Source organism: Zonotrichia albicollis, chromosome 31 (assembly GCF_047830755.1).
Source record: "Zonotrichia albicollis isolate bZonAlb1 chromosome 31, bZonAlb1.hap1, whole genome shotgun sequence".
Lineage (NCBI taxonomy): Eukaryota > Metazoa > Chordata > Aves > Passeriformes > Passerellidae > Zonotrichia > Zonotrichia albicollis.
Window position 1 is genome coordinate 4,025,205 of NC_133849.1, and position 27,740 is coordinate 4,052,944.

The 27,740-nt window shown below is 52.4% G+C and overlaps 2 pseudogenes; one reads left to right on the forward strand and one right to left on the reverse strand.

The window, feature by feature from the left end:
- The window catches only part of LOC141725778 (uncharacterized), a 349,911-nt pseudogene that overhangs the window by 191,930 nt on the left and 130,241 nt on the right, over positions 1 to 27,740 (reverse strand).
- The window catches only part of LOC141725813 (uncharacterized), a 73,690-nt pseudogene that overhangs the window by 17,659 nt on the left and 28,291 nt on the right, over positions 1 to 27,740 (forward strand).

The window sequence follows — 27,740 nt, forward strand, 5'->3', positions numbered from 1 at the left end:
TCCAGGCCAGGTCCATCTCTGGAACTCAGCAGGAGTCTTGTGTCCATGAAAAGCTCCACATATCAAGATTTAGCCCGAAAAAAACTCTCCCAGGAGTTCCCTATTGCTCATCTCTCCACTTTTGGGGTTCCAGAAGTTTCCTTTCCTTGAGGTCATGGGGGTCCAATGGTTCCAGGGGTTCTTCATTCTCCGGCGCCCTGCTTAGGGATGATCCAGGGGCTTTTGGGGGTCCATGAGGTCCATTCTACCCTGATGCTCTGCTTTGAGATCCCAGGGATCCCAGGGGTCCCTCCTCTCCAGGCTCCCCCCCTTTCCAGTCTGCTGGGGTCCCCCAGCTCTGGGATCGCCCCTCTCTGCTCTCCCCACTCTGGGGGTCCCAGGGGTTCCCCTCCTCTGCTCTCCCGGGGGTCCCCAGGACCAATGTCCTCCCCTGCCCATACTGGGCAGTGGCCACGTGGGCCCCCAAAGATCCCCCAAGGGGCTCAGCTTTGGGCTCCTGCAAGATCCAAACCTACGCACACAGAGGAAAAAAACCTCCCAGGGACACCACATGATATTTGGGGCTCAAATCCACAACCTGTGAGCTCCAAACACACCCCAATAAGAAAACCCTCTCAGGGACCCCCCCGATGGATTTGGGACGAGCTCCCCCTCCCCGCTCACCTGCAGGACGAGCTGGGGGCGATGGTCCCGCGGCTGCAGCCACAGGCGGCACTGGAACCTCCTGTTCCTCCTGCTCCTGCTCCTGCTCTTCCTGCTCCTCCTTTTCCTCTCTCCCTCCTCCTCCTCCTCCTTCCTAATCCCACCTCCTCTCCAGTTCCTGCTTTCTGTGTGTTTAGACTGGAGAACCTTGCTTGCATTTAGAACTAGAACAAAGATCCCAGATGGAACATGGCTTGCTGCTTTTAGTCAGAACTATCAGTGACTAAAGGTCACGTTTCCTTTGGTTTGATGCCGTCCTTGTTCCTCCTCAGTGCTCAGGCTGGGCTGTGGGGTGTCCTTGTTTACTGCATTTTCCCAGTTCCTCTTGCACCCTTTGGGCCATAGGCTGTGCCCTGGGAGGGTTCTTTGTGCTCCTTTGTGACACAGGAGAACCTTCCAGGCAGTTTCTGTGTGAGCTGCTGCTGGGATGTCACAGGAACAGCGCCACGTCCCCGTGGTGTTCCCGTTGCTGTGGGACATGGAGGCCTCAGTGCCCAGAGTGGCTCTGGGCTCGCTGCCGGAGGATCCTCCTGCCCGAGGCATTCTCAGCAGCCAGCCCAGCCCTGACGGGTGTCCGTCTGTGCTTGCAGGGCTACAGGCTGCAGACGTGTGCAGCGCAGCCAAAATGATGCAGCACGTGGCTGCTGCAGTTTGCACTCTGTACTCTGTGGCTTATTCGGGGTATTTTTTAATCCACTTGGCATGTAAGTCAAGGTTTTCCCTCGGTGCAGCATCTGTGGCTTTGGGCTTGCTGTGTGCTTTCTGTTCTTCCTCTGCAGCTGAGCTGACTTTGGAACCAAATTTCCATGAAGACACCATTGCTTTGGGAGAGCTCCTGCCAGCAGCTGCAGCTGAAAAAGGGGGTGTCTGCAGCCAGCAGGGCGTGCACAGCATCTGCAATGAGCCCTGGGGGGTTCTGTTCCCTCAAGCAGGGAGTCTGTGCCAGCAGAGCCTGGAACTCCCTCCCTTTGCTGCTCCAGCCAAGACCTGACCCAGCCCAGTATTTTGTGCTGTTCTCTTGCTTGCTGTGGGAAGGGACTGTGGCTCCTGGAGGGATGCTGTGAAAGCAAAATGCTCTCTGGGGGTTGCCTTGCTCCGTGGCATTTCCCACCACTGGCAGTTTTTCTCCTAACAGCATCTGGTTCATGTTCCCTCTCCTGTTGCAGGGCACCTCATGTCTGGATTCCGAGCAGCTCCTCCTTCGGTGAGTGGGAAAGGAACCTTTGATATTTGGAATTGTGCAGCAAGGTGTGAGCTCGGCATGTGGCAGCCCAGTGCCAGCCTGGGAGGCTGAAGGAAAGTTCCTGTCAGTGCCTGCAGCAGCAGTAAAGGGATCCCCGGCAGTTTTCTCCTTTTCTGCTGAAGAGCTTTTGAAGAGCTGCAGGTCTGGTTTTGCAGGCAGAGGATTTCTTGCTGGCTTTAGCCATGGTGGAATATCAAATTCCCAACAATAAGTGGCAATGTTGATTTAAGCCCATTGTTAGTTGGAACAGCTCCAAACCCAATTTCTGCTTAGTGCAGCTGGATGTGCAGCTGAGGATAAATAAGGCGATAACTGAGATAGAACTTCCCGTCCCTCACGCTGCCGTCTGTCCACAGGGCACAAAAGCAGCACCAGCACCTCCTGGGGCTCCCTCAGCTTCCAAAGAGGAAGCCAAAGAGGAGGAAGACAGCAGTGAGCTTCCCGCTGCTCTGGGGGCCGATGGTGAACTTCCCTCAGTGCCGGGAGATGACAGTGAACTTCCCGCTGCTCTGGGAGACGAGGGCGAACATCCCGCGGTGTGGGAATGCAACGGCGAGGCTCCCGCGGGGTGGGACAAGGACAGGGGACATCTCCCGGCGTGGGACGAGGACGGTGGATGTGCCCTGGTGTGGGACCAGAATGGCCAAGCTCCCATGGAGTGGGATGAGGATGGAGGACATCTCCCAGTGTGGGATGAGGATGGAGGACATCCTGTGTCTTGGGAAGAGGAGAGTGGGAAGTGGACAGTGAGCATCCCTGGGCTTGGAAAGATGGTAGAGAAGCTGCAGCATTTTGGGAAGAGGATGGAGAAGCTGCAGCATTTTGGGAAGAGGGTGGAGAAGCTCCCTCTGCTTGGGAAGAGGACAATGAAGCTCCCTCCGCTGTGGGATCCTGGGCTGAACATTCTGACAGCAGCAGAGCCCTGCAGCCAGAGGGGAGAGGGGAGTGGTGCCTGATGCAGCTGAGTACGTCTGCTCTGTCCCTGGGTGCCCGAGCAGGTGCTGTGTGTGTGTCTGGGCATCGGCTGCACCCAGGGTTGCTCTGCAGCTGAATGTCACCGAGCCATTTATTGTCCTTCCCCAGCTGACACCAAGGGGCTCACGGCCCCAGGGAGTGGGGCTGGTTCTGGCTCTGCTGCAAGGCGGTCTCTCACTCTGGGAGGGAGCGTCTTCCACGTTTTTTCTTTCAGGGAACACCGTGAGCGAGGCGGAGCCTGCCCAGAAATACCTGGAAGTGGAGCAGATTGGCCAAGGGTAAGTGCACGGCAGCTGCTTCTGCACAAGCAGGGCTGGGGGTTGTGCTGGTGCAGGATCAAGTGAGGGGTCAGGAGAGCCCAAAGCACCTTCAGGCACTGGGCTACCATCCTGCTGTCTCTCGGCCCTGATCAGAATTGATAACTGTGGTCAGAAGGCACCGTCAAAGGCCCCTGAGGCTGGCAGTGTCCTGCCTGCAGCAAGGAGCAGGACCTGGAAGATCTTCTGTCCCTGGAACTGGATTGCCTAAAAGAGCAACTCACCATCTGGTGACTGTCAGAAAACAGTTCTCAAGAAGATTTCTTTCAAATATTTTCCTTCAAAAAATATCCACTGGTCAGGATTACCAACCTAATGGTTTAGAAACAGAAACCACAGATGAACTAATAAGTGCTCTACTCTAGCACAGGTAGCAGACCCCATACATTCAGTAACAGACACAGAGTTGATGCACTCTGGGGGAAAATGCATCACCTGCCTGATGGCAGGGCCCTTGTGGAACCTGCAGGTCTTAGGCAGGAAATGGAAAAGGATGAAATGCATTCTTTTCCAGTTCTTTAGACACCTGTCCGGTTTTCGGCTGTTTGGATGGCCTGGAAAGGCCCGGGGTGGCCCTGGGGCAGCCCGCGCCTCAAAGGAACAGAAGAGGCTTCAGTTCCTCTCTCGGTCTCCGTGTTTACCAATTGTTTATCTAAAAGATTTTCCCTCGGCCCGACAGAGGTCCGCTCAGCAGCCAGCCATGAGCACACTCCCCTCCCCTCCGGGCGGTCACCTATCTTTATACCCAAAGTTGCGTATACAATATTTATCATTTTTCCCCAATACCTTTCACCCTTGTTGCCCAGTGCACTTTTAGTAACAACCAATCTCAAAGTGCCACCATCACCACAGAAGATGGAGGAGAAGAAGAAGAAGAAGAAGGACAGGACACGCCCCAATTCCTCCATCCTACTTCTCTAAACCCCCCTGTACAGAAATCCTAAACCCTGTGTTTCACTCTCTAACTAACTTATCCCTTCACCATTCACCCCGGTGAAACCCTCCTATCCTCATACAGGTGTCGTCTCCCGTGTAGGATCAAAGTCCAGCCACCAGACACTTCTGGCAACATTCCAGGACTCCCGAGCCCCCCAAGGGTGGTCTCGGTGACTCGGCACCTCAGTCCTGAGGTGCTGAGATCCCACATCTCCCCCTTCTGTTTGCACCAAGAAAACCTCTTTTATTACCCGATTCATGGCGCGTTTTAAACATACAAATATACATGGGACGACAAGTATGAGGACTAGGAGAACTATCAAAACATAGAACCCTACCCTTAAAACTTCTCTCCAAATGGGAGAGATGTCAAAGAAATCTACCAGCTGATCGATCCATGATCCTGTGATCTCGCCAAGCTTATTTATGCTGTCTTTTATATTTTTAATACTTTCATGAATTGACTTTGAATGATCTGAGAGATTCATGCAGCACATCCCTTCAAACTCTTCACACCCATGTCCATGAGCGAGCAATAGATAATCGATTGCCGCTCTGTTTTGAAGAGTCGCCTGTCTTATACCACTAACGTCTTTTAACATGTCATCCAATGCGACAGACACAGATCGTGCATGTTTGCTCAACCAGCAACCCATGCGGTCGATCTGAGTCAAAGCCACCCCTGATGCTGTTTGAGGTGAGAAAATTGCTGTAGCAATACTTGCTTTCTTATCCCAAGAAAATACTTCGTCATTGCAATCTGCCGCATATTTTTCAATTGATCTTTTTCCTCTGTGCCTTTTCTCTCTTAGCATGTTCAAATCAGGCGACAGCATTGAAATTTCCCCAATGCTGCATGGACCTCCCGTGGCATTAGCAGGAATGCCGTGCCAAATTCTGTCCCCGCAAATTAAAAACAAACCCCGTGGCAATTGCACTGGGACTTGGATCGATCCTTCGGTAGTTTTCTCTGTATATTTACATCAAGCTGATGCATTCTTATAAAACTCATGAATGGGAGTCAAATTGATAGTTTTTGCCTTTGTGGCCTTCGGAGCTTCAAACTGCATGCAGAATTCCATTGTCATGGACCCAAAAATCTCCAATTCCTGAGGTTCTGTAGAAGCCACAGGAAGTAGATGTGTCCAAGCACACCACTCTTTCACAGGATCTTTAATGACCTGCGAAATGTTAACTGCGGAATGCCCTGGAACTGGCCATTCGTCCACTGGCAATCCAACCATGCATGCAGAAAATGGTTTTCCTGGCCTCGAATGTGTCAGGCAAATACTATCTAGATTCGCTGCTTGAGCTAAAGTCTCCCATACATTTTGCCTTGGCTGATTAACAGGTAAATCTTCTCCATTGCTTACTGCAATGAACGAAAGGATGATGCACATAAGCATCATGAAACTCATTATTTTGCTTTTATACAAAAATCCCCAAAGTCCTTAGTTTCTTTTTATTTCTCTTCGGAATCGTTCTTTCCGGTCTGAGTCTCGACTTCTGTCTGAGTACTCGTCTCTTTGTTTCTTGGATCAGCGTTCTCGCGTTCTCGCTTTCGGAATGGCTTCACGTGCTGCGCCGACACCCACTTTAGACCTCGATCTGTGGAGATACAAGCGAAACCCTTGCCCCAAGTGATTAGTTTGAAAGGGCCCTCTATTTGTCCTGTCTCTGGGTTTCTGATCAAAACTAAAGGGTTTTCCCTTAGCTTTGCCTGTGTGCTGTTTAGAAAATGTCTCACGATTGGTGGATTAGGTTCCGAGGATGAGCTATTTAGGAAATTCAACACATACAGTGCCTTGTTTAATTTCATGTGAGGTGTTGCCTCTGGTTCACCCCTTCTCTGTCTGTCCAGAAGGGATTTCAGGGTGTGATGTGTTCTTTCAATGATCGCTTGACCTGTGGGTGAATGTGGAATACCAAACGTGTGTCTGACACCCCATCTTGGGTGATACGTTGGACCATTATCTGTTTTTATCTCCTGAGGCACACCTAATGCTGCAAATGCTTGCAGAAAATGTCGGCAAGCATGGTCTGCTGTTTCCCCTGCATGTGCTGAAGCAAAGACTGCACCTGAGAATGTATCCACAGAAACATGAACATTTTTGAGCCTCCCAAAAGATGGATATTTCGTGACATCAGCTTGCCACAACTGAAGACTTTGCAGCCCCCGCGGATTGATGGCTCCGGTGGAAGAAGGTGGCTGCACAAACTGACAGTCTGGACAAGCACTAATGATCTCCCTCGCCTGACTCTTTGTGAGACGAAAGGACTCCATCAGCGCTTGCGCATTCTGATGAAAGAATGCATGACTTAACCTTGCCTGCTCAAAAATGTCCGGCAGTGTTTGCGAAATGGGCATTGTCAACCTGTCCGCTCGAGCATTTCCTTCCGCTAAAAATCCCGGAAGTGTCGTGTGTGCTCTAATGTGTGTGATAAAATACTCTCTTTCCCTGCTCTCTAGCAGTGTTTTCAAGCTCGTCAGATAGGAGTATAAAACCCCATTACTGACTTCTTTCAAGAGCGAACCTTCCAATCTCTTGACCACACCCGCAACATATGCGGAATCTGTCACCAGATTGAGAGGTTGTTTGAACAACTGAAATGCTCGGACAACAGCTGCCAACTCCACAATTTGTGGAGAGCCCTGAACCATCCTCACGTCAGATTCCCAATCCCCTGTCGTTGAGTCTCTCCACGTGATCACTGACTTGTGTGTCTTCCCTGAGCCATCCGTGAACACTGTGATCCCGTCCAAAGGTTCTTCACTTATCCTTGGTTTTGTTTTATAGCATATTTGCGATTGCAGTATTCTATGTTGTGGAAAGTGGATTGTGCAAGTTCCTGGGAACGCTAACAATGCGATTAACAGGTCTTTCAATTGTTGCATTGCCCAATCGAAATAGTCTTGTTTCAAGGGTAACCTGATGATTGAGAATTCTCTTCCTGCCATTGTCAGCAACCTTGTTCTCGCCTTTATGATGATCTGTGCTGCCATCTCCAAATCTGTAAGAATTGTTTTTGCGGGCCTGTGTGGTAGGAAAATCCACTCTATGATTATCAAAGAGTCCTTTTGCGACTCGTCCCATTGGAAGATCAAACCATGGAACTGTGTTTTCTTTCCCAGCACTGCCATCTGAAAAGGCAACGTTGGAACAAATCGATGTGCCTGCCTTTTCTGTATTGCGTCTGCAACTTTCTCCAATTCCTTCTTCGCTTCTTGCGTGAGCGTCCTGGGAGACCGAATGTCTGTGTCTCCTCTCAAAAGATCGAGCAACGCTGGGATGTCGCTGTTTGTGATTCCCAAAACTGGCCTCATCCAGTTGATTTCTCCCAGAAGCTGTTGCAAATCGTGCAAATTGCTGATCTTGGTGCTGATCTCCATTTTTTGAGGTTTTATTGTTCTCTCTGAAATTTTCCACCCTAGATATTTCCAAGGTGCAACCTCTTGAATCTTCGAAATGCTGATTTCCAGACCTGCCTTTTGCACCTCTGCGATCACACAGTCACGAGCTTCTTGCAGCTCCCGTTGTGTTGATGCTGCAATGAGTAAATCATCCATGTAATGAATGATCTTTACCTTTGGAAATTTCTTCTGCGCTGGTGCCAAAGCTCGTGCCACGTACCATTGACAGATCATCGGAGAGTTTTTTAGACCCTGTGGAAGAATGACCCAATGGTACTGCTGCAGAGGCGTTTCCTTGTTGATACTCGGAACTGAAAAGGCGAATCTCGGAGCGTCATCCGGATGGAGTGGAATACTGAAAAAACAATCTTTGAGGTCAATGACCACAAGCTGCCAATCTCTGGGAATCATTGAGACAGATGGAAGTCCCAATTGAAGCGGTCCCATGTCTTCTATGACTTCGTTGATCTTCCTGAGATCGTGTAACAATCTCCATTTGCCCGATAGTTTTTTCTTGATGACAAACACTGGAGAATTCCAGGGGCTCTCTGTTGGCTTGATGTGTCCCACCTGCAATTGTTCTTGGACCAGGTTTCTCAAAGCACTCAACTTTTTCCGCTCAAGGGGCCACTGATCCACCCAAACTGGATCATCGGTTTTCCATGTCAGCTTCAGGGTGGCGAGTGCTGCAGTGACCCCTACTAAAAATCCACTTTGATCTTCGCACCCCATTGTGCCAAAAGGTCCTGACCCCAGACTGTGATCGGCTTTTGGACAATAAAAGGACAAATGATCGCTGTCTTGTCTCCTGGTCCCGTGACAACGACAGAATTCTCACTTTTGCAGACACAGAGATGCTCCCCCTATGCCTGAGAGAGAACCCAATGGCGCAACCAAGCTCCAACTGTGTGGCCAAAAGATGTACGATATTACCGTTACATCCGCCCCTGTGTCGAGCATACCTCTGATCGCTATTGTTCCGTTCCCGCATGTCAATTGGCATGTGAGCGTGGGTCGGTCTCGACCTATGTGCTTCACCCATGTTGCATGTACTTCAACATGTTCCTTCATAGGGAAACCTTCTTCGTCGAAGATTGACATGACCTCTCCAACTGCGTGTGGTGGCAATGCGAAGGCTCTCGCAACCACAGTGTTTTCTGGTACATCAATGGTGGACGAAGTGCTCTTGCCAATACTGTCAACTCTGTATTTTTGTCCGCTGAGATAACTGTTGGATAGACAATGAGTCCAAGAATACCGCACTTATGTTGTCCAATTATCAAGAAATCTTGTTTCTTGTATGAGTCCCCGTGGATACCCGTTGGTATCTCCGCATGACTTTCATCTAGAAAGTATACTAATTTTGAAGCTGCCAATGCGCACTGTGCCCCTGGTGGGAGGAGGTCTGGGTCACTGTGGAATCGGCTGAGGGTTTTGCTGAGGGCGTCTGCTTGTCGCTCACTGATGATTGCCCCGTCTGCTCTTGTGACACCGCCAGTACTTGTGTCTGAGCGCGCCGGCCCGCGCTGCGCTTTGCGTTTCCCGGATGCGGTAACGGATTTCCGTCCACGTCTGTCTGGGAATAACATTCTTTCGCAGAATGTCTTCCTCTTCCGCACCGTGCGCAAACTGGCCTTTCCGCCTTCTGTGCTGGCGCTGGCGTATGTGTTTGTGGACAATTCCTTTTCATGTGCCCAAACTCCCCACATCTGTAGCACTGTCCTCTTGGGGGATTGTTCTTTTTCTGCATCGTCGCAAGAACTTTGTTGATGTTCTCATTCTGTTGATGCAGTAATTTTTCCAGCATCTTTTCCAGTGTCTTGTCCTCTGTTTGCCTTTCTGAATGTCCCTTTAACTGTTTCTCCCATTCCTCTCTTAATTCGTTCTTCACAATCGCTGTGACATGCTGAGGTGTCCCCACCTTGCTGCATGCCTCCACCATCTCTGCCAAGGATGGCCGTCCTGCCATGGCGCTAATCACCCGTTGACAATCCGGGTTGGCATTGCCGAAAGCTAAGCTTTCCAAGAGAGGCCTCTTCGCTTCTTCTATCGTCACCTGTCGATCCACGGCTTGCGTGAGTCGATCGATGAACGACATGAATGGCTCTGTGGGACCTTGCCTGATGCAAGAGAACGGGACTTCTGGAGCTCCTGCTGGTGTGATTTGCATGATTGCCATTCTTGCTGCTTCCTTGATGTCACTTAACACTCTTCGTGGGAGCCGCGCTGCTTGTTCCCCTGGGTTGTCATCTGGAGGATCTCCTGCTAACTGTCCTTCTGTGAGGTTCGCGTTTGGTCCACCTTGATATCTGTTCTATAATTCAGCAAGATATTTTCTCCACCTTTTTTCCCAGACAAGGCTTTGCGTGTCAGTGAGAATCATTGCCACAATACTTCGAATATCATATGGTGTGAGATCATATGTAGTGAATGTCCCTCTTAGTAGCTGTTTGAAGTATTGTGAATTCAGCCCAAAAGTTTGAGCCGCCTTCCCTAAATCTTTAAGTATCTCATGACCCATCCTTTCCCACCTTGGATTCTGCCCTTGGGCATCATATGTCACTGGCATTGTCAGATCTCCTGATCCCGGAAATAAATGCTTTTCCTTTGCCAATGCTTTTCTAATTCGCTTCCAATCCATCGTCTTCACCGGCTCTTGAAATTCCTCTTCTTGAGGTTCTGCTGGGATTTGCATAAATAATGGTATTGTGGATGTCACTGGTGATTCATCACGTCTCATTTCTCACCTTGAGGTTTTTGGCCTCGCTCCCAAATCTGAAAAGGAAGCTCGAGGATCCTGTTGATATTTCTTTTTTGCTGTGTCAACTGAATGCAAGAAGCTCTTAGCTGCTTCTGCTGCTGACAGCATCCATGTAGGAACCCCTTTCGATGCTGTGATCCTTATGACATCTTCTTCTTGTAGCTGTTCTTCATCTGAGCTTTCATCATCTTCATGAAACCCTGAAGTCGATGGATAATCCCTTTGTTGTGTTGGCATTGTTTTCTCTAAAATGCTTTTCTTTTTATATAATGTTGGAAAAAATTGCTGCATTGTTGCAGTCTCGCCACGAGATGGCGCTGTGGCTCCGCCGACCCGATCCGGCATGTCGTGCACTTCTGTTTTCCTGCCACCAGGTGGCGCTGTCACCGGCCTCCCTGGCTCGGATGACGGAGCGTGCTCGACTGCTCCTCTTCCGGCCGGCTGCCATGCCGGCAGCCCCGTTTGAGACCGTGTTTGCTTGGCTTTTAATTCAGCTGAAATTGGGGTTTGAACACCAGAACGTCTCCCTTGAAGGGGTGAGTCTTGGACTCCGAGGGTTTTAACCAAAGGCACCAAGTCTGGAGAGGGTGTGGCTCCCCGGGATGTGGACACCCGAGCATGGCCCCTCCTTGCCCGAGACGTCACAGGGGGTCTGGCCCGCCCCCGCCCGCGCTCTATTCTCTGCGCATGCGTGCTCTCCGAGCTGCTCCCTGTCTCTCCCGAGCTAACGCCACTCTCTCCCCCTTGTTCCACCTCCAAGGTCTCCTCCCCTTGGTCTGCCCCTGACTCTGTCTCCTCCTCCTCTGACGCATGTTCACTCCTCCCCTCGCCGGTCTGTGCAGCCCCCCTCCCCCCGGCACCCGGGAACGCTCCGCGATCCAGGCTGATCTGCGCACCGGGTCCGACGTCATAATCGCGCGTCCCCTGCGTCTCACCATGGCAGCCTTCTGGGGTTGCGCAAATTCCCCTATTTCGCTGCCCGTTTCAGATGCCCCCGCGCTGGTATGTGACTCCCCCCCCGGGTTTTTGCGAGTTTCGCCCGCTGCGCGCGTTTCTGCATCCCTGCTGGCCCCCGGGATGGCTGCCGCCTCCGGCCCTGAGCTGAGGAAAGCTGCACGAAAACACGTGTCTCTTGCTATCTCTTCACCCGCGCTCCCCGCCTGCTCCGCCGTGCCGCGAGAAAGCTCCCCCCCCGGATCCCTTCTCTCCCCCCTGCTCCCCCCCTTCTGCTCCTGAGTCCTCCATGCTCTCTGGAGTTTCAGGACGCTTTAGGAGTTTCCTGGGGTTTCTGGGTCTTGAGACCGGGTGTTTTAATAATATTTCTTGCTCTCTTTCTTCGAGAGCCTTTTTTTCCTGGCTTCTTAAGGCCAGAGCTAATTTTTTCCCGGAGTCTTGCTCCTTCCCTCTTTCTGAGGGCCCTGCAGCTTTCTGCTGCTTCTCCTGGCACTTTGTTTGCATCGATATGCTTTCTAACATTATCCTTGCTGGAGAGAGCAGTATTAACGCTGTCTCGTCCTTTTTTGTTGCTAAGAAATATAAATGTCTGTTTATCTCCTGCCAAAACCCCACTTCGAATAGCAGGTATGTTTCTGCCAGTGGGTAGTTTAGCCTTGCCCATAACAATAATTGTTTTAATTCTTTCTTTGGAATCCCTTCTGTATATGCTTGGGTCACGCCTTGTAAGGCGGACAAAATTTCCCGTTGTTCCTGGGAAAGTGTGCCCCCCATGTTCTTATTTCTGGACCTTCTTACCAAATCTATCGTCAGGGCAGTCCGGAGGTCTCAATCTCTGTCCAGCAGATCACGAGAGGTGGTCCCAGAGGCGCCTTCCTGGTTCCGGTCCGGGCTGTTCTGCTACGAATTGTCTTCAGCAGAAGCTGAGAGATGGAATTCTCAGTGACTGCTGTTTTTTTTTTTTTGTTTTTTTTTTTTTTCAGGCTTCTCTCCTCAGGAGTTATCAGTGCTCTCCTGGGAACTCGTCTAAGATCGGAGCTGCCCCCTTCGCTCTTCTGCTCTTCAGGGCTTTGAGGCTGCTCCCCCCCCGAAAGGTTTTGGTAGGAGTTCGAGCTCACCCAGTGGAAGCCAGTTGTCCGGTTTTCGGCTGTTTGGATGGCCTGGAAAGGCCCGGGGTGGCCCTGGGGCAGCCTGCGCCTCAAAGGAACAGAAGAGGCTTCAGTTCCTCTCTCGGTCTCCGTGTTTACCAATTGTTTATCTAAAAGATTTTCCCTCGGCCCGACAGAGGTCCGCTCAGCAGCCAGCCATGAGCACACTCCCCTCCCCTCCGGGCGGTCACCTATCTTTATACCCAAAGTTGCGTATACAACATTTATCATTTTTCCCCAATACCTTTCACCCTTATTGCCCAGTGCACTTTTAGTAACAACCAATCTCAAAGTGCCACCATCACCACAGAAGATGGAGGAGAAGAAGAAGAAGAAGAAGGACAGGACACGCCCCAATTCCTCCATCCTACTTCTCTAAACCCCCCTGTACAGAAATCCTAAACCCTGTGTTTCACTCTCTAACTAACTTATCCCTTCACCATTCACCCCGGTGAAACCCTCCTATCCTCATACAGGTGTCGTCTCCCGTGTAGGATCAAAGTCCAGCCACCAGACACTTCTGGCAACATTCCAGGACTCCCGAGCCCCCCAAGGGTGGTCTCGGTGACTCGGCACCTCAGTCCTGAGGTGCTGAGATCCCATTTCTCACCTCAGGTTTTGAACTAAGAGAATTCAGTGTGGACATTTGGGATTTACTCCAGCCCAATTCCTTCCTGTTGGGTCTCAGTATTCTCTTGCACACCTTGCATGGCAGAGGGCTGGTGGCTGCTGTGCTGGTGTTGGAAGGGTCGATGCACCCAGGTGTTTGTGAACGCTGCAGGCAGCAGAGATCTCCTGTCTGGGCTGGGTTTCACTGCCAGGGCCTAAAGTGCTGCTTCTTCTCTGCTCTTTTGTCTCCAGGGCTTTCGGAGCCGTTTCTAAAGGACTCGACAGGGCCCCTGGAGGAGAGGTCAGTGCCAACACGCCCAGCACGGCCGGCAGCTCTGCAGGGCTTTCCCCTCTGCTGGGAGCTGTGGCTGCAGCTCTGGGGGCCAGCAGAGCTTTCCTGCCCAGGCTGCTCCTCTGCAGGCAGAGCAGTGTCAGCCTGCAGAGCACAGCTGGGACAGACTTGGTCCTTCTCAAGTGCCCAAGGAATGCAAGGAGGGCAGCGGTGTCTGTCAGAGCAGAACACGCTGGCTTGGTCTTCATATCTAAAAGTGTGAATGCATCAGCTGCTCGAGACTGAGGTCCAGTTTATCTTCATGCCAGCCTCAGACAGGAACATTATTTAGCAGTTTTTCCATCCTGCCTTTCATCTTCAGAGGGAACCTCAAGCCCTAATTAGGGAGAGATCCTGCTTGGGCTCAGTTTGGGGTATGAGTCCTACTTCAGCTGTTCACAGAGGGAGACGGAGAGAAATGAGAAGATGGATGTCCAGAGCAAAGCTCTCTCCTAAATCCTGCAGTTGTGTTTGGGTCTGGTGTCAGTGACAGCCTGTGACAGGGATCACCTGAGCAATGGATGTGCATGTTTGCTTTGTTGTGCAATCCCAAACAGAGCAGTTGGATCTGAAATCATGACCAAATCCCATAGAATTGCTAAAGGATTCCTGGCTGTTTTACTCTGTTTTCACAGAACCAGAATTACCTCCTGCTGGCAAAATGTGTTACAGTAATAATAATAATAATAATAATAATAATAATAATAATAATAATAATAATAATAATAATAATAATAATAGTGTTGAGGCCATTAGAGAAGACTGTAGGTGCAGAGAATGTTGTTAGAGCTTTGAGGCTGACAGCTGAGGGACCATTTCTGCAGAGCTTACAAGGCCCAATGTCTCTGGCCATGTGTCCTGTAAGCAGCCCCCAGCTGGCAGAGCAATGGGCTGTGGCAATGGCCCTTGCTGAGCTCTGGTGTCCCATCCCAAGGCAGCTGGGCACAGCCCGGCTCTGTCGCTCCACAAAGACTCGCTCCGTGTTTGCTGTGGCCTCCTGGTGCAGACTCCTGCAATTAAAGGCTGCAATGTCCCTTCAGGTGGCCATAAAGAAAATGAGTCTCAGAGGGCAGAACAGGGAACGAGCTGTGAATGAGATCCTGCTCCTGAAGGACAAGAAGAACCCCAACATTGTCAACTCTTTGGACAGGTGAGTGCTTCAGCTCTTATCCCGTGCCCGGGCCCTGCATTAGCCTTTCCTGGCATCCGGAGTCTGTAGCCTGTTTGGAAAATGCCTGACCCAGCCACATCTTCCCAAAATAACAGCCTGGCAGTTCACTCCCTCCATGTGCTTTTGTTGCTTTGCTTTGGTTTTTCCTTCAAGCTGATCCTGTTTGCTGTGTCTCCCAAGAAGTGCTGATGAACCACAGCAGAAATCATTTCCCTTGGCTTCTTCTTCCCAGCCCTTTTCCATTGCTACAGATGCCAGGAAGATCAGGTTCTTGTTTCCAGAAATGCCTCATTTGCCCATTTTTCACTGGCCTTGCCTGTTTCTGAAGGGACTTTCTGAAAGGTTTTCTGACTGCTTTTGTCCCAAGTGCTGCACAGCCTCCTCCCCTGGATAACCCTGGCAGTTGTGTTGCCTTGTTCTGCAGGGAATGGTGAAACTGATGAGTTCAGGAGCTGAACCAGCTGGGGCCAAGGGTTGTGTTCCACATTGGTCTGGGCTGTTGCTAAACTGCATTTTTCACCTGCTTGCCATCTAAGGCCTCTCCTTTCTCACGGGTGTCTCCTTCTCCTTTAGACTGTGCAGATTCCAAGGGCTGTGCAGCCTGGCAGGAATGTCTCTCCATCTGATTCTGTCCTCATTGACAAGTGACCTGGAAACAAAACTCCCCTCCAGGTTTTTCCATGGGGGAATTGAGCTCTGCACTTTCATCTCCATGCCATTGGTTTCCTCTTCCAGCTTCCTTGTTGATGGAGATCTCTGGCTGGTGATGGAATACATGGATGGAGGAACTTTGCAGGACGTTGTCAGACAGACACACATGGCTGAAGGAGAGATGGCAGCTGTCAGTTGGGAGGTGAGGGATCCTGCTTGTCACTCCATGGCTGGGACACGATGGTCCTTCCAAACAGGGCGTGAGAACAGCAGTGGCTCCATGCTCAGGCCTTTGTTTCTGTATTGGTTTTATGAGCTGTAGAAGAAAGAGCCTCTGCAGTGAACGGCCTGCCAGCATCACTGCACTTCTGCTCTGTTCTTGTTCTCTCTCCTGCTGTTGTGGTACTCTCTGTCTGGTTTGGATTTGATTTGCTGTTCTCAGCTTTGCCTTTTTACCGTTTGCCTGGAGCTTGTGTGCACTGCACTCCTGGCCTGTCACAGCGAAGCTGCTGCGGGCACAATTCTGAACTGTCCTTTCTTGTGTGATGTATTCTGGCCATTGGTTTTTGCGCTCATGTTTCTTGTTCTCTCTCAGTGTCTGCAGGGCCTGGATTTCCTCCATTCCAAGCAGGTGATCCACAGGGATCTGAAGAGCTCCAACATCCTCCTGGGCATGGATGGCTCTCTCAGGGAATCAGTAAAAGCCACTGCATGAAAGCTGAGAGTTTCTTGAAAGGTCCAGTTCCATCTTTCCTTGGCTACTGCCCTGAGAGCTTTTCCAGCTGACTTCACTACTGCACTCTCAGACTGAGAGTGGGGAATCTTGGTGCTTGGTTTCCCCATTCCAGCTGCCTTTGACAGGGTTTGTTTCTGTCCTCAGCTGATTTTGGCCTCTGCGCTCAGCTCAGCCCTGAGCAGGACCAGCGCAGCTCCATGGTGGGCACTGCTCACTGGATGGCCCCAGAAGTTGTGACCACATCTCCTTATGGCCCCAAGGTGGACATCTGGGCCTTTGGCATTGTGACCATCGAGATGGTGGAAGGAGAACCTCCTTACTTCAGGGAAACGGCAGCCATGGGAAGAGGCAAATTCTGCAGTGGCTGCAGAGGCCTGTGAGCACTGGGGGACCCTGCACTGGGAGCAGCAGCTGGAGGTTTCTGCACATGGGAAGGGAATGCCCAGAGGACTCCAGCCCCAACACAGATGAAGATTCTGCAACCGCCAGCAACAATTTTCTTTGGGATTTATGTTGTTGGAACTCATCTGGCTGTGAGGATTACTTGGAAATGCGAAGCAAGTGCATCAGCTCTAATGTTACCTTGCAAGAAAACCCCAAACCAACCCCAAATCCCAGCCCCAAGGACATCAAGATTTCTGCAGGAGCTTCTAAAAGACATTTTGCAAGTTGATCTTCCCCCTGATTCTTCTCACTGGGAAACTTGTCTAAAACCTGAAGATGATTGTTTAACATTCTCATAGTCTAATGTATTTCTTTCCTAGTCCAAGCTACTTTCTCTGTGTCACCAAGCCTGAGCTTTCAGCATCACAAACCTCCGGTTTCTTGCCTGGCAGTTTCTGGGATGGGGCATCAGGAATGCATTTACTTGAGTGTCAGTGGCACTGCAGAGATGCACTTGATGTAAGAATCCTCTGAAATAACACAGGCAGACCACACTGACTCTGGAAAATGGCCTGTAAAGCTGGTGTCCACATTTGGAGAAGCAAAATGTGCTATTTCTGATGGAGGTTCCTACTGACAGAGTCAGCCTATTGAACTGGCTCTCAAGGCGAGATCATTTGGATGTTGCAGTGGCTGTGGCAGCCCCAGGGTTTGGGTTTTTTGGCTGGCATAGCAAAATGAGCTGTGAGCAGCATCTGTGGCAGGGAGGAAAGTGCCCCTGGAGCTGGGCCTGAGGCCCCGGGGTGGATGTGAGCCCGCGTGGGTGTGAAGGGAGCTGGCAGAGCGCTGAGTTTGCTTTCCCTGCAGGCTCGCGCTCTGATCCGGCAGAACGGGAGCCCGCAGCTGCAGCAGCCCCGGCGCCTGTCGGCTCTGCTGCGGGACTGCCTCGAGTGCAGCCTGGAGCCGGACGAGGAGCGGCGCTGGGCTGCCCAGGAGCTGCTGCAGGTGAGGGCCAGGGGCTGCAGGGGAAGCAGCAGCGCCAGGGAGGGCTTTTCTTGTGGGGCCCCCTCCGACAGTCTCCAGTCTGGCTGCGTTCCACACGCAGAGCAAGCAGAATCCTCGCCTGCTGTGGCTTGGCAGGCTCCTTTGGAGCTCATCTGGGCCTGGTGCCCCACAGCGAGCAGGGACATCTTCAAGCAGCTCAGGGGGCCCAGAGCCCTGCCTGACCTGAGCTTGGATGTTTCCAGGGAGGAGGCACCTCCCACATCTCTGGGCACCTTCTGTCAGTGTTTCCCCACTCTGCTGGGTAAAAAATTCTTCCTTAGATCCAATCTGAGCCTGCTTCCCTCTCCTGAGTTTCAAAGCATTTCGCTTTGTCCTGTTGCAACAGAGCCTGTGAGGAACTTGACTCTGGAAAGTAACAGTTCATTTCTTTCCTTTTTATCCTTTGGGCAGCACCCATTTTTATCATCAGCCAAGCCTCTCTCCAGCCTGACCCCTCTGATCACTGCAGCAAAGCAACTGAGGGAGCAGCAGAGGAGAGGAAGCCCTTGAGAACAGCTTTCAGGTACAGTAGACAGGACAAGTAGTTAGTTATGGTTGTTAGCACTGGTAGTTAGTTATGGTAGTTAGCACTGTAGTTTGTTATGGAAGTTAGGACAGCCTGTTTGTTATGGCAGTTGTTTGAATAAAAACTCTCTTAACCCTCAACTGCCTTGCCGTGTCCCTTCCTTGTCCCGCTGTGCCTCAGCTGCCCGGAGCAATGTGAGGGGAGAGCGGGCCCAGCCTGGCCCAGAGCTGAGCCCCAGCAGAGCCCTGGCAGAGCCCAGAGCAGCCTCGGCACCTGCAGAGTCAGCCTGGAAGGAGGCGCTTGGAGCCTTCTGGGCTGCACCCGGCTCTTGGTTACAAACTGGGTGTGCTGGAAAATGCCACCGGCTCTGCACGTGGGCATAAGGGGCCCGGGGAAGGCCCAAGTGCTCCATGCAAGGGAAAAATCTGCCCTGGGTTTGTTATAAATAACTGGGTAGTGTTGGCTTTTGCTATTATGTACTGACTTCTGCAAACTATTCTTAATCACAACGAGTTTGATAGAGTGCAGTTTGTAAACACTTTTAACTTCTTTTGCTCTAGTAAAATTTGTCAGTTTTTTGTGGCCAATGCCCTGGCCCCTGTGTAGCTCATATCCTCAGAACATCATTTCTGGATGATATTTGAGTTTGTGGACAGTGTGAAAAACATACATTATCGTTTTGGCTTTGGAGAATATTAAAGTGGATGCCATGTGTTGTGCATTAGAATGTTAACTTTTGCAGAAGTAGCTGTAGTTGTGAAATAATAAATAATGCTTTTATTTTTGTAAATAACTGACAATAACACTTCAGAGATTTTTGTGAAATAGCTAATGTTCATTTCAAGTACTTGTGGAAATAGCTAAAACCCTCTGCATGGTCAGACAACATTTAAGGAAGGGATGTGATGAGGACCCCTGCCCCTGACCCTTCCACTGTCAATAACTGTCACCCGCTGAAACCACAGAACAGGGGCCCTTGTGAGGGAGTGACACACAACCCTCAAAACAGCAATCCACAATTCCTGTACGTGCTCTAACACGGTGAGTTGGGGGTCAAACCAACCTAAAGAATTTCTGGAACATGTAAACAAGTTCAAAGAAATGTTTGAATGTGTATAATCATTATGAGTATGTATTTGAACAACACAACGGAGAAACTGGACAAGAAGAGTTGCTGTGGTTAACCGGTGTGCCTCTGGCCATCGCCAAGCACCCAGCGCTGTTACTGATTTCTCCCTTATTATTCCTTATTAAACTTTCAAAAATTGTAAAGAGTGAGGCTCCTTTGTCACAATACCCAATATGCTCACCCCTTGATCTTCCCCTAAAGCCAGGATTTGTCAATTCTAAACTTTGTCTGGATGGAGGAGAAGGATGCTGTGAGGAAAAGGAAGATGCACTGGTGTGGAGGCCCATGGGAGTCTCAATCTCCCACCCATGGGGGACTGGTCTCCAATAAGAAGAATAAATTTCAGGGTTATGGTGAGAAGCTTGCTTCTCCCATAGACCTTTGCAGGTACATGCTGATTTCTGGGAAGTTATGTTACTCCATAGGCCCATTGGCCTAATTACCCTAGTTCACCCCCTGTTACCCATTTCTGGTTAGTCCTTAGAATGTTCTCCCTCTCTGTCCCTCCATTGGCCCTAATTTACTGCATTCCTCTGCCCCTGTTTCCCCATTAGCCGACCCGACCCTTAACCCCTCCTTTGCACCATTTTCCCCCATATCCATTGGACCCTGACCCTCAGCTCCACCCTCACTACCCCATGTAAAAACCCCCTGTGCCCTCAGCTTGCACCCTGTCTTTGTCCCTGGGCCCTGCTCAGCTGTGTCCCCTGTTCCTGTACCAATAAACCCAGTTTGCTGCAGATCATACCCAGACCCATCCTGCCGACTTTGTCAGCTTTATAAAGCAGCCGTGAGCTTCGGGCTCCGGAGTGCCGGACGCTCCAAGGGCCTCGGCAGCGCCAGGACGCTCCAGGCTGGGACAGCCAGGCAGGGCAGGAGGAATCACTGCCCCTTTCCCCTCTCTGCTGCTCCATCTCCCAGCCCAGCATCGCTGCAGGACAGCCTCACTGCCAACGCCATCCTGCCAGGGATGGACTGGGGGGATCTCCTTCCCCTTCCCTCTGCCATGGAGGCAAATCCCATCTGCTCCTTGTCCACCCTCCTTCCTCTCCTCATTCTATCCTTCATCCATCCACGTTCCTTTCCCATCTCTTTCTCCCTTGTTCCTTCTTCTTCCTTCCTCTCCTCCTGCCTTTTCCTTTTCCCTTCTCCCTGTCTCTTCCTCTCCTTGTCCTTCCTCCCCCAGGCACTGAGCTGCGGACAGAGACCAGGGAGAACAAATCCCTGTGACAGAACCTCGTGGAAGAGGCCATTTGGAATGGCTGCACGGCGCAGGAATCCAGTGGGGAGGAAAAGCGCCAGAGATCCCACACGAGGAGGGGCTGCAAACCCAGCCTGGGGATCTGTGAGGAGTTAAAACCCTCCCTGTGATGGGAAGGGTGTGGGGAATGTGAGAAGAGCTTCAGACAGAGCTCAGCCTATTCCTGGCGCCTCCAAAATTGGCGGTGCCAGATGCAGAGATCCAAGGGGCTGCAGAGATCCCCCTGCAGATCCACGAGGATGCAGAGATCCCCCTGCAGATCCATGGGACTGCAGAGATCCCCCTGCAGATCCACGGGCCTGCAGAGATCCCCCTGCAGTCCCCGGAGCAGCCACGCTGAGCACTGCGATGCCTGAGAGGAGGCTGTGATCCCGTGGCCAGAGGGCCCCGCTGGAGCAGCCTGTCCTGGCAGGACTGACCCCGGGGCACGCTGACCCACGCTGCAGCACTTGGAGGGGGCTGTGCCCCATGGGATGGACTCAGCTTGAAGTTCCTGGAGAAGTCTCTGGTGGGAGAGAGCCCAGGGTGCAGCAGGGGAACGACTCCTGTCCCTGAGCAGAGGGAGAAGCCCCAGGGCATGAACAGAGCCCGGCCCCATTCCCTGCCTGCGGCACTGCCGGGGTAGAAGGTGCAGCTGGAAGGAGGGAGGCGTGGGGGAAACCTAGATTTAAGGCTCTTCACTTACTCCTCATTATCCTGCTCTGAGTTTTTGGGGTTTTCTGTCATAAAACTCTCCCATCCCCCACTCATTCACAGAGGTTTGGGGCGGTTTTCCCTTTTTGGGGGAAATCAAAGTGATGCACTGATGCTCCTAATTAGGGGTAGGAGAAGTGAGGGTCCAGGGCTTCCCGCTGAGCCGGAGCCACCGGAGCCGCAGTGGCAAGAAAGCCGTGGCGGGAGCTGCGGATAAGTTTGTTTGTGTTTTCAGCTCAATCCCCCTCGGGCCCGGGCCCGTTCCAGGGCTGTTCCTCAGCTCCGGCTCTGCCCTCATGCAGCCCAGGGGGCCCTGAGAGCGTGGGGCTGGGTTGTGCCGTGTGCAGAGCCCGCCCCTGGCTGCGATTGGGCGATGGTGCCGTCAGTCGTGGTTGTGGCGCACTGATTGGTGGAAGCGGGGCGGAGCAGGGCCCCAGGGCCGGGCTGAGGGCGGCTGTGGCTGGCCAGCGGTGCCATTGTCGTGTGTGCGGGCCCGCGAGTGGCGGCAGCGGCCGGAGCGCGGTGAGGCGGCGGCAGAGCTCGGAGGCGGCCGCAGCGCGGGTGGGAGCCGCGCTGGGTTGTGCGGGGGCTCGGGGCTGGCTGCGGGCCTCGGGGGCGGCAGGGGGCTCGGGCGGGTTGGTTGTGCCGTGTCCGGCCCGTGTTGCCGCTGGCGTGAGGGCGCTGCGGGAGCGGCTGCCCGCAGTCTCCTTGCGGCTGCTGCCTCGGCAGGAGTCGCTGCTGGAGCAGCGCTGGCTTGGCCCGGTTGCTGTGGCTGGGACAGAGGGGGCTGCCCCATGCCTGGGGCTGTGCGGGGAAATTGCCGTGGCCGGAGGTTTCTGTGCGCAGAGGAGACAGAGGAGTCCTGTAAAAGTGACTTTATTGCTGGGCAGAGGGAGAGGCCGTGGGGCATTTGCCGTGCGCTCTCTGCCATTGTTGTAGTTCGCAGCCTCCTTTTGATCCTCATTTTCCCGGCCTCATCTCCCTCTCCCTTTGCCGACTGGCTGAAGTATTTGGAAGGTTCAGACTTCCCAACTGCATGTCCTTGTTAATGTTCACCCCCACTTTTGTATAGCAGCCGATATTCATGGCTCTGTTAAGTTTTTATTTTTTTCGAAATTCAGGAATTTAGTGGGTCTTTCTGTGAGCAAAATCCATGTTAATTAGTAACATTTATTGAAGCTGGTAGTTTCACCCGTTACTTCCTTATCTAGGAGTCCCTGGCCCCTCGCTCAGCTGCTGAATGAGCTGCACTCTCAAGGTGTGGAGCACGGTAAAAAGATGAGAGTTGCTGCAGCACATCCGAGGAGAAACAGCATTCGTTTAACCCATGGTCTGCCAGGGAGCCACAAAACCATGACCCATTCCCATCCTTCTCCCGTTTGGACCAATACATGAGATGCTTTTTTCTTTCTGGTGTTGTTTTTTTTTTTCACCACTTTTCCTTTGTTATCTCTTTGCCAACAGCAGTTTGAGTCATTTAATTTTCCACAAATTCCTCTTTTTTTTGCTCACAGATGATCTGATCCCATCCCATGGTGCAGTGTTGTGTTCTTCATTTCAGTGGATTGGTCAGCAGGAAGGTCACGAGCTGGAGCTGTCTGGTTGGTTATTCCGAGGACAGCTTGTAATCTAATGATGCCATTGAAATGAGAAATGGGTTCTGTGGCTCCTAGTATGAATTGGTTCGGATTCCCAGGGCATGGTGCATGGTGTTGTAGGATTTGTTCTGGTAGCCTTTCAGGTTTTCCCCATTTTTGGCCACTCTCTCCTGCCAGGGCTGCAGCAGTGGCAGCAAGGCTTGGCCCCAGTGGCTGGAGATGGCAGAGGAGGGTGGCCAGGATTGCAGAGGATTCCAGGCGAGGATCTGTGGGCAGGCGCAGGGGCTTGGCCCGCTGTGGAGCCCTGGCTGCTGCTGTGTTGCCTTCAGGGCAGGCTCAGGGGCGGCCTCCCATCCTCCTGCTGCGGGCGGGAAGTGCAAATCTCCGGGGCTTCAGAGCCCTTGAGGCCAGGCTGAGGTGTCTTCCCCTATGGAGCTGTGCTGGCGGCTGTTTCTGGCCTCAGGGACACTTGGCATGGGCCCCTTGGCCACCAGTGGTGCTGCTTTGCACTCCTTGGGCAGGAGCCGATGTCCTGGCTGGGTGTTGGCAGCAGCAGAGTGCCAGGGCAGGCTGTGTGCCAGCCTAGCTTGCTGTGGGAGAATGTGCCTTGATATCTACTCCAGTGGTTGCTGAAGCAGTGAGAATTGCTTTTGCCCCCCTGTTAGGTGCCATGGTGTCAGCAGAAGATATTGAAGCCTTCCTGCTCAGGGCATTTCCGTGCCAGGCTCTCACAAGCACCCAGAGCTGCGCGGGTTGAACTGAGCATGGGGCGGTGACCTGCGCTGTGTGTGATTCCCCTTGCTTCCCTCCCCTGGAACAGGCTGTTGCTTTTAGACACCACTTGTCCTGGTTGCTTCAGAGTACTTTGGAGAGGCTCCATATCTAATTTTCCCTCTTTCCCTGGGACTGCCCACACTTCTGGATTCACTTCAGCATAGGCCTCGTCAGACATTTGACACAGAGGTACAACAGAACAGGCCTCTGTATCCCTTTTTATAATATTAATGTGTGTTACGAGTTTAGCGATCAAATCCCATCCCATTAAACCATGGTAACAATTAGGAGCAAATAAAAATTCATGCATTTCAAACCCATCTCCCAGATCTCCTAACAGTGATTGAATAAAACCATACATCTTTCTCAGTAATCCCCTCACTAATGAAACATATTTTTAGCATTTTCCCCCCCTTAGGTCTAAGATTTAGAGTGGATTTAGAGACCCCTTGTCTCTAAATCATTATCAGGAAATGCCTCCTCTCAATGCAGACCCACCCTGAATGTTCTCAAGGGCTGCAGTGTGGAGGGTCCCTGGTGTGATGGGAGCTGTGACAGCCCTGGCAATCCATGTCCATCAAGAGGTGGACTTGCTGGTGCTGAGGGTGCTGCTGTCTGTGCTTGCAGTGTCCTTGTGCCCTGCAGCTGGAGCCCTGGTTCCTTGCCAGGGGCTGTTTGGGTGGGCTCTTCCCTGCCGAGGAGGGCAATGCCTGTGCCAGGTGCTTGTGGCCGAGCCGTGCCCTGGGTGCTGGGGCCCCCTTGGGCCCTGGGGTTGATCCCTCAGGGGCTGTAGGAACTGTGCCCTGGCCTTTGCCTTCAGCTTGGCCTTTGCCTTCAGCTTGGCCTTTTGCTGCTCCCTTCTTGCACTCACCTGCTGTGCCTTTGTGCCCAAGTGCTGCAGGGCCTTCTTGTGCCCCTCCTGCAGCCCCCTCAGTGCCTGTGGGTGCTTTTCTTGCTTTACAAGAGAGGTGTCTGCTCGGGAAGGCAGAAAAAGCCTCTCTTGGAATGGAGAATGCAAACCTCCTCCCTCTTAATTTTTAGACTAGTGAAATGAAGGGGCTCTCAGGGAAAGATATGGGAATAGGAATACCAGTTCTTTACTAGTGTGTATAATAAAGCAAAGAAACAGCAACAGCTGCGGCACTGACAGCAAACAGAGCCCGGAGCCAGTCCCGGCCTTTGGGCTGCGGCGCTTTCCCCTTGGGTGCAGTTCCGGGCACGGCCGGCAGGGGCGCTGGTGGCTCCCGCGGGGCGGGGCAGCGCATCCCTCCCATGGGAACCTCTCTGAACGGAAATAGAGCAATCCCTTCATCTAACTCTTTCACTTTTTTACCTTCTATAGCCTTTCTCCCGTGTTTTGGGTAAGAATTTGTAGAGGGCTTTCTTTTAACTGAGCTCGTAGTGTTTCGATGTTGCTTCCTGTGGAGAGAGAGAGTTTCCCTGAACAGCCGGAGCTGTGGTTCCCAAGGGGACGTAACTCAGAGCAGGACGGGGTCAGGGGAGGATATCGCGCCGAAGTTCGGTGGGAGTGTGGGCAGGGTCTGCTGCCGGAATCGGCAGAGGGGGATGTTCCCGTGGAGGCCGAGGCGGAGCGTGGGCAGCCCCCACATGGCTGATGGCGGCTGATCCGGCAGCTCCCGGCAGAGCAAAGGCAGGTGGGAGAGCCCGGCAGCAGCGGCGGTGCCCAGCGCAGGTGGCACGGGCAGGGCAGGCGGGGATGGGATGGCTGGGACCCCCCCTGGGTGCGGTGGGCGCGGTGAGCTCGGAGCAGGCGGCAGGACAGAGCAACCCCCATCTTGCCCAGCATGGGCGGCAGAGCGGCCGCGGGCCAGGCAGTGGGAGCAGGGCACACAAATTGAGCGACAGCGCCGGGGCAGGTGGAGCTGCCCTGGGCAGTGAGGCCGCACGTGGGATGGAAAGCGGGGCAGGCGGAGCTGAGGCGGGCAGCGAGCCGGGACCCGGGACAGGCGCCTGGGCCGCGAACGGAGGGGGCAAGACCTGCAGAGGATCCCACTCTCTTTCTTATTTTTCCTCTTGTTCTCTTGCCTTTCATTTCCCTTTTTTCTTCTCGGAGGTTTCTCATACTTTAAAGATTTTTATTCTTCTAAAGTCCTCTGCCTAACATATTGCATAATCTCTTCTAGGTAAAGGGGTGTTTTTACACATAAATCCAGAGCCTAATAAATCTAAACTTCTGCTTGGATACATTGAAATGGTTGATGAGCTAACTCAGGACCTCCTAATGTTGTTTTTCTCATCACCTTTTTATTTCTCCTTTGGCAAATTAAGCATCTTTCAGTTACTTGCTTTGCAACTCCAAAAATCCCAGTGCACCCATACTTCCTTAAAAAATTATCGCACAAAGCTTGAGCACCCCAGTGGGTTTTCTGATGCATGTCTTCTAATATTTTTTTAGAAGAACATTTATTAACTAATTGTCTTCCATCAAGAAGTTTCCATGTGCCTGATTTATCTTGTTCACTTCCTGTCGTGTCTGAATTTTTTTCTTGGCTTCCCTAAACTTTGGACTTTCCAGTTTTTCCTCGTTTGGACTTAATATTAACATAACTCGTTCAGCTCCATTTTCTCCTGCATCCTTAGCTTTGTGATGTGCCCCCACTTTGCCCAGTTTGCCTCTCCTTTGGCCCGGGCCGGGTTCCCCCCGCCCGCAGCAGCTGGAGCAGCCGAGAGCCCCGCGCTGCCCATCCCGACCTGTCCCGGCTCCATCCCCGCTCCTGCCGCGGCTGCGAGGGCTGCGGGAACGGGGCAGCGAGGGTGTGGCTGCTGCTGGGGGAGGAGGAGGAGGGAGGGAAGGGCAGGGATGAAGGGAGAGGAGGAGGTGGAGATAAGACAGAGGAAGAGGAGGATGGGGAACGGAAGGGGAGGAGTGGGGAGGAAGAGGAGGGACAAAAGCAGATCGAGGCTGAGCTGAGGGAACCACGCAGTCGATCCCTGCCTGAATTCGCAGCCCCCACCTGTGGGTTCATCGCCCCCGCATTGCGCCGGTGAGCGGGGAGGGGGAGCTCAGCACGGATATCCCGGGGGGTCTCTGGGTTGGGTTTTTGCGCGTGTTTGGAGAATGAAGCAGTCCAAGGCTGAGCGGAAAAGGCCCCTTGGGGGGACATCGGGGGGTGGTGGTGGCGGCTGCCGGCAGAGGCAGCCTGGAGGAGCAGAGCCCTGTGTCCCCCAGGAGCCCAAAGTGGGGAGCCCAGAGAGGGGGGAGCGCCGCCATTGGCGGGAGCCTGAAGAGCCTGGAGAGGGGCAGGGGGGACTCCCTGGAGCCGCTGCAGCCCCGAGCAGAGAATGAGGGGAGAAAGGAGCCCGGGAGCCCAAACAGCCCCGGCATCCCAAAATGGGGAGAGCGAAGCGGGGGGAGCTTTTGGCATTGCTGGGACTGCCAGCAGCCTGGGCAGGGCAGGCATCGAGGAGAAGGGAGACCCTCCATCCAAGCGTGACCCCAACAGCTGGGACAGTGGAGAACCCCCAAACAGCAGAGGTGAGGGACCAGGGACAGGGAACTCCTGGGAGGCTTTTTCAGGGCTGAATCTTGGTGTTTGGGAGGTGTTTGTGGAGCTGAGGTGGCCAATGACTTGTAGAAATGGGCTCGGGTAGAGTGACCTTCAAATTCAATGTGTGTTGGGGAAGATGAAAAAGGAAAACTTTATAAATATGATTGTCTGGCAAAAGATTTTGAGGATATAGAAATTACAAGGAAGATTGAAATGAAAGCAAGCTTTGAGATTCCTCAGTTATTGAACAACTGGAGGACAATGGTGTGGCCCAGCTGAAGGTAATCCCCTTTTGATGAAACAATTCCCTCTGTTTGCAGACAGATCCAAGGGTCAGAGCAGACCCTACTAGCTCAGCAGAAGGGGTCCAAAGAGGAGTTTTTAGGGTTGAAAATGTGACACAGTATGGTGATGTAATGATTTTTACAGGCTGTATGTAAATGCTATAGGATTTGTATCTTGTACTAGATTGGTTAGTGAGAAATAGAATATTCAAAACAGAAGAAAATTTATTGTGTTGTAACGGGACCCTTACTCTCTTATCCTCTTGCCTGTCTTACTCTCTCACCCTCTCACCCTCTCTACCCCTCTCTTCTCTCGGGCCTGCTCTGAGCTGTGCCTGGCAGCTCCAAGCATGGCCCTGCACCCAGGCCCTTTGCAATAAACCGCAAGTTCCACGCCCTGGCTGCAGAGCTCTCTCGTCTCCGTCCGTCCCGACCATCCTACACCTGACACTCCTACAAACGCTCTCATCCCTTGTTATCCCTAAACCAGGATTTCCCATTGCCAACTCCAGGGAGGCTGTGAGGACGAGGAAGATGCCCCGGGACACTGAGGCAGGTGAGGAGGAAGTCAGTGCCCCTTTCCCCTCTGTGC